The sequence below is a fragment of the Schistocerca cancellata genome, unplaced genomic scaffold (genome assembly GCF_023864275.1).
Source record: "Schistocerca cancellata isolate TAMUIC-IGC-003103 unplaced genomic scaffold, iqSchCanc2.1 HiC_scaffold_718, whole genome shotgun sequence".
Classification (NCBI taxonomy): Eukaryota; Metazoa; Arthropoda; class Insecta; order Orthoptera; family Acrididae; genus Schistocerca; species Schistocerca cancellata.
Genome location: NW_026046729.1, coordinates 7,659,348 through 7,665,895, shown reverse-complemented (window position 1 = coordinate 7,665,895; position 6,548 = coordinate 7,659,348).

The following is a 6,548-nucleotide window of genomic DNA, read 5'->3' as shown; positions in this document are numbered from 1 at the left end:
CGACCACTGGCGACAACATCGATGTACTGTGGAGACCTCACGCCCCACGTGTTGAGAAATTCGGCGGTATGTCCACCCGGCCTCCCGCATGCCCACTATACGCCCTCGCTCAAAGTCCGTCAACTGCACATACGGTTCACGTCCACGCTGTCGCGGCATGCTACCAGTGTTAAAGACTGCGATGGAGCTCCGTATGCCACGGCAAACTGGCTGACACTGACGGCGGCGGTGCACAAATGCTGCGCAGCTAGCGCCATTCGACGGCCAACACCGCGGTTCCTGGTGTGTCCGCTGTGCCGTGCGTGATCATTGCTTGTACAGCCCTCTCGCAGTGTCCGGAGCAAGTATGGTGGGCCTGACACACCGGTGTCAATGTGTTCTTTTTTCCATTTCCAGGAGTGTATGAAGGACGGTGCAAGGAGTACATAAAAATCAGACTGGCACTGGCGAAAAATTCATTCCTGGCCAAGAAAAGTCTGTTAGTATCAAATATAGGTCTTATCGTGAGAAAGAAATTTCTGAGAATGTTCATTTGGAGCACAGCATTGTAGTATCAAATATAGATCTTATCGTGAGAAAGAAATTTCTGAGAATGTACGTTTGGAGCACAGCATTCTTTGGTAGTGAGACATAGACTGTGGAAAAACCAGAAGAGATTCGAAGCGTTTGAGATGTGGTCTTAGAGAAAAATGTTGAAAATTAAGTGGATAGATAAGGTAAGGAATGAGGGGGCTCTCCAAAGAATTAGCGAGAAAAGGAATATACAGAAAAACGCTGAGAACAAGAACGGGCAGTCTGGTAGAAAATCTGTTAAGAATTCCATGGTACTACAAGGAGTTATAGAGGGGAAAACTGTAGAGTAAGACAGGGATTGGATGACATCCACCAAAAAATTGAGGGCGAAGGGTGCAATTGCTACTCTGAGATGAAAAAATTGTTGCGGGAGAGGGATGCGTAGCGGGCTATATCAAACCAGCCAAAACTGATGGCTCACAAAATAATACCTTAGAACAGTCATAAAAAATAGCTTCCGCAACAGTAACGTGACTCTCAAGGCACATGAAGAATAGAGGACCACTATGAAACATTTAAAATCAAAATTTCTGCCAATTATAATAAAACATGGAATATGTCAATTAAAGAGACCTCTTCTGAGTTAAGTAATATGTTAATTTCTTTTCTGAATCCATTCGTTTATCAGTGGAACATTGTACGAAGACTGAAATATGCCAAAGGTAATCCAATCTCAGACTTCCGCCACATTTTATTTTTGTCAAAGTTCAGAACAACATTATAAGGGACTTCTTGACCATCCGAGTGCAAATACCTATTTTTAGATGGTACAGGTCGGCTTTCTTATGTGTTATGATACGTTCAGCAAGGCCGTACGTAATTATTTAATTATGGGCTACCAATATATCCCGCGATCTATCGCTGATACTTCAATGTATAAACCACAAGCTCCTGTTGAGTATATTTTAGTGATATCACAGGAAATTCTCAAATATCAGCTAAGTGGGAAATGCTCATGTGTGATTTCCCTTACCCTTCAATCTACCGCATTAGTAAGCGCGCTGCACTTCAAGTGTAATATTGTGCTGGCTGCAGGAAGTGCACCAAATGCAAATAAAATTAATTCAAAACTACTCTATCGGGTGGTTTCTGGCTCTAAGGCCATAATCACATCAGAGGTCGTCACACAAAGATAAGTCGGAAAAATTCACATCAAGAACCAATTATGTCTGAATATCTACATTATACATACATGTATCACTAGCCCGCAAATGCTCTGAAAAGAACACCGGATCGTATAACTTTAATCTCATAAATACAGCCACATAAAAATTACGTCTCTTAAAGGTGTTACAAGTATTGTGAACCCCATTTTCAGCAGCACGATTGGTTACTGCAGAACTTTATTTTAATGAGATGATGGAGTGGTAGTTCTAGTTTTAGATAATTTCCTGGACGAGTGCTAGAAGTAGTAAAGTATTGGTCTGTTACTTTTTCCAGGTGGATGAAGTAAATCTGGATGACGTTCTGAACACCTAATGCCTTACGGAGCCTCATCTGAAAAGAAAGACCTGCCTCACCCGCAATGCGTGGTATATTTCGGCCTTGCTACTGGCCGCAATGAATGTAGTTCTTTTTCAAAGACTGAGGCCCATATGACGTGTGTAGCGTTTGTAGTGCTATGTGAAAAAGTGCATACTATTTACTGATTTAAATGTCAGCAGCCTACTTTTTAGTCGCGCGAAGATCATAAACTAAAGCAGAAGTAATTCTGAAATACGTCAATCTATTCTTTCAATGTGAAGTTGCGGTTTCCAGAAATGTGACATTTAAATATAAATATAACATACTGTGCCTGAAGGCAGTATTATGATAATTGAAAAAATTGTACCTAAAACCATTAGACCCCGAAGATACAGAACTGCGAAATATGAATCTGCAGTAGAAAGTATGTTAATACATTCGTTTGCGTTTCCATCTTCCACAGCAGCTGTTAAAATCTTATCCTAGTGGTTATTCGTCTTAAGGTGACTGCAGTGAAAGACAGTTTACAAGAATGAAGTGTAAATAATGAAGCGAAAAAAATATTGCAGAATGGCAAAAACTGCCAAGTGCAAATGTGAGTCGAAGTCTTTCTACGTCAACCACTGCCAGCAAGGAGGTAGGGGGAAGAATACGTAAGGAAATATCATTAACCACCGGAGGTGTTTTACAAATAAAATCGAAACGCGTCTGGTGTAAATCTTTTTAATTAAATTGTAGTCAGCTCAAGACGAATAACTAATAGTAACAGAAAGTATCTTAATTTCCTTCGCGGCTGTGGGACGACCTATGGTTCGATCCAGAAAAAGGCGAAGCATTCTCTATCAGTATATTCCAACATCTAGAAAATAAAGAACCAATATTTCACAGGTAAATTCTCAAGTCACCGAGAAAAATGTTCTTTTCATGTCTGTGGTCATAAGAAAAACATCGAGTAATCATAACAGCATTAGTTAGAGAAACATAGCCTTCATTCGTAACAGTCAGCAACCGTAAACAACGTAATAAGGAATATTTCATTTACAGTTGACAACTGTAATATAACAACGGTATGTTTTATGTAACTGTTAAAGAAATACGCGCCGTTCGCAAGAAATGCATTGCACTAGCATAGATTCCTTAGTTGCCATTATACTCTCGTCAGCGGGAAATCCTGTTGAACTAATGGATAGAAACCTACATCAACAAATGATTTTCGATTCATCATTAATAAACAGTTACGCCTTTAGAAATATTATGAGTCAGTCATGCTTATCAATTTTTTTTTTTTTTACGGATGTAGGCTTTTCCAGTTAAATGCAGCGTGGGGATCTAGAACTAGTGGCCCGTTATCTGCTTCAATACGAAAAGACACGTGATAAATTAGTTCAATGTCCTTCCATTAGTTCTCTTTTTACTGACTGTTTTAAGAACTGTTCTTATTAGGATTTGTAAATTATTTACAATAACTGAGCTAAAGATACAAATTAAAACATAGTTGTTACCACATACGAGTCTCTTCAGGCAACCGACGCAATCCTGTCTTTTCAGTTTCGCTTGTATCTAATTAACAATTTCTCTCTTCACTTTTTGCTAAATACATTACTTGTTGGATTAACTTCCGTGGTACATATCTAATAGAATTAGTTAGTGTTGACATCTGGCATAAATTAAAAATGAGGTACCAACATGTCCTCTCCTATGACTACAAAATAAAGTAATTTTTTTTTAACTTTAGTTTAAGCATATAAGTTTTGCAAGCAGTAGATGAATTGGCATACCGTATTGCTCCATTGACAGTCCCAGAAAGTTACTCAACAAACCATGATGAGTGTGCTAGTTGTGAATAAGTTATCCCTGCGAGTGAGTAAATCTACCACTCTATTCATTGACATACTCCCCACAGTTTGATTCCGCACACGAACGAGGAATACAGAGCAAAATTCATCAGAATGCAACGTGAAATGCGTTGAATATTTCAATATTTGTGTAAACGGAAAATGCAACTAAAATCTACAATCCCAACGAGAACAAAACCCTCGAAACGTTAATAATGTTGTTCCGGCTGAAGGTGCACGAATTGCTCATAAATGATGTAGCTTTTCCGCAAATTCCTCAGATTTAAATATTATAGCAAGTGCCTTGTACATTGCGTGCCGTTCCTAGCCACCTGTTTACTTTCGCATGCGTATGGAAAATCAAAGGTTGAAATTTTAAATCGACATAAATGGATCATACATTCACGAATTCACCATGCAAACAGAAACTGAATATGCGACAAAACTTGGCGTTTCATCTCTAGCTGCTTTCTCCTAGTCACGAGAAGACTGTCTTTGAGTTCCAGAGATCGGCTCTGTTTGTGCGAATAATCGTTTGAAAGTAACTTCGACTGTTTACCGTTAGGGGAGAATATGAGCTGGCTAGTAGGAATGAGAGAGGAGAAATATTAACTGAGTACTGCAGTAAATTTAAGCTAGTAAAAGCGAATACTCTGTTCAAGAATAACAAGAGGAGGAAGTATACTTTTAAAAGGCCGCGAGCTACTGGATAATTTGAGTTAGATTATATCATGGTCAGGAAGAGAGATTCCGAAATCAGACACCGGAATGCAAGGCGTACTCAGGAGCAGATATAGATTCCGATCACAATTCAGTAAAGATGAACTGTACGCTAAAGTTTAAGTGATTAGTCAGAAAGAACCAATACGCAAAGAAGAGGGATGCGGAAGTCCTGACGAATGAAGAGATAGGCTTGAAGTTCTTTAAGGCTACAGAAAATGTGATAAGGAATAGCTCAGAAGGCATTTCAGCTGAAGAAGAAAGGGCATCTCTAAAAATAGTAAACACGTTAGTTGGAAAGAAAAACATAGGTACAAAGAAAGTAACTGCAAAGAAGCCACGGGAAACAGGGGAAATACTTCTGTTGGTCGAAGAAAGAATGTACAAAAATGCCCAGGGAAATTCACAAATACAGAAATACAAGTCGCTGAGGAACGACATAAATAGGATGTGCTGGGAAGCCAAGACGAAACGGCAGCATGAAAAATTTGAAGATATCGAGAAAGAAACGATTACCTGATGGACTGAGTCAGCATTCGAAAAGTGTAAACAACCTTCAGTGAAGTTAAAACCGAGGTTGGTAACATTAAGAGTGCACTGGGAATTGCACTGTTAAATGCTGAGGAAAGAGCGGATAGGTGGATAAAGTATAGTGAAGTCTTCTAAGAGGGAGAAAAATTATCTGACTTGATAGAAGAAACAGGAGTCAATACTGAAGAGAAAGAGGATGCAGTATTAGGATCAGAATTTAAAAGAGCTTTGGAAGACTTGATATCGAATAAGGCAGTAGGGAAGGATAACATTCCTGCAGAATTTCTAAAATCATTGGGGTAAGTGGTAACTAAACGACTACTCACGTTGTAGTGTAGAATGTATGAGTCTGGTAATATACCATATGACTTGCTGTATAATATCATCCACACGATTTCGAAGACTGCGATAGCTGACAACTGCGGGAATTATCGCACAATTAGCTTAACAGCTTATGCATTCATGTTACTGACATGAACAATATACAGAAAAACGGAAAAGGAAAACGACGATGTGTTAGATGACGCTCATTTTGGCCTTCAGAAAGGGAAAGCCACCAGACACGCAATTATGACGTTGCGGTTAATAATGGAAGCAAGACTAAAGAAAAATCAATACACGTTCACAGGATTTGTCGACCTGGACAAATGGTTCCATAATGTGAAATTGTGCAAGAGATTCGTAGGAAGATATGAGTAAGGTGTAGGGGTAAACGGGAAATATACATAATGTATAAGAGCCAAGAGATAATAGTAAGAGTGGGAGACCAAGAACGAGGTGCTTGCAATAAAAAAAGGGTGTAAGAAAGAAATGTTGTCTTTCGTTCCTATTGTTCAATCTATAGAACGAAGAACCAATAATGAAATAAAAGAAAGGTAGAAGAGTGGAATTAAAATTCATGGTGGAAGGATGTCAGTGATAAGATTCGTTGATGACATTGCTACCCCCAGTGAGTGAAGGAGAACTACTGCATTTGTTGCATATAATGAAGAGTCTAATGAGTGCAGTACATGGATTGAGACTAAATCAAAGAAATATGAAAGTAATGAGAAGTAGCAGAAATGAGAACAGCGAAAGACTTAAAATTACGAATGATCGGCACGAATTAGATGAAGTTAAGGAATTCTGCTACCTAGGGAACAAAATAACTAGTGACAGACGGAGCAATGGGGACATCAGAAACAGAAAGGGAATTCCCCCACAAAATAAGTCTGCTAGTATCAAACATAAGTCTTAATTTGAGGAAGAAATTTATGAGAATGTGCGTTTGGAGTGCGGCATTGGATGGTAGTGAAACATGGACTGTGGTAAAACCAGAAAAGAAGAGAAACGAAGCATTTGGGATGTGGTGCTAGAGAAGAATGTTGAAAATGAGATGGACTGAGAGGATAACAAATCAGAACTGGAGAGGAATTCGTGGCGGGC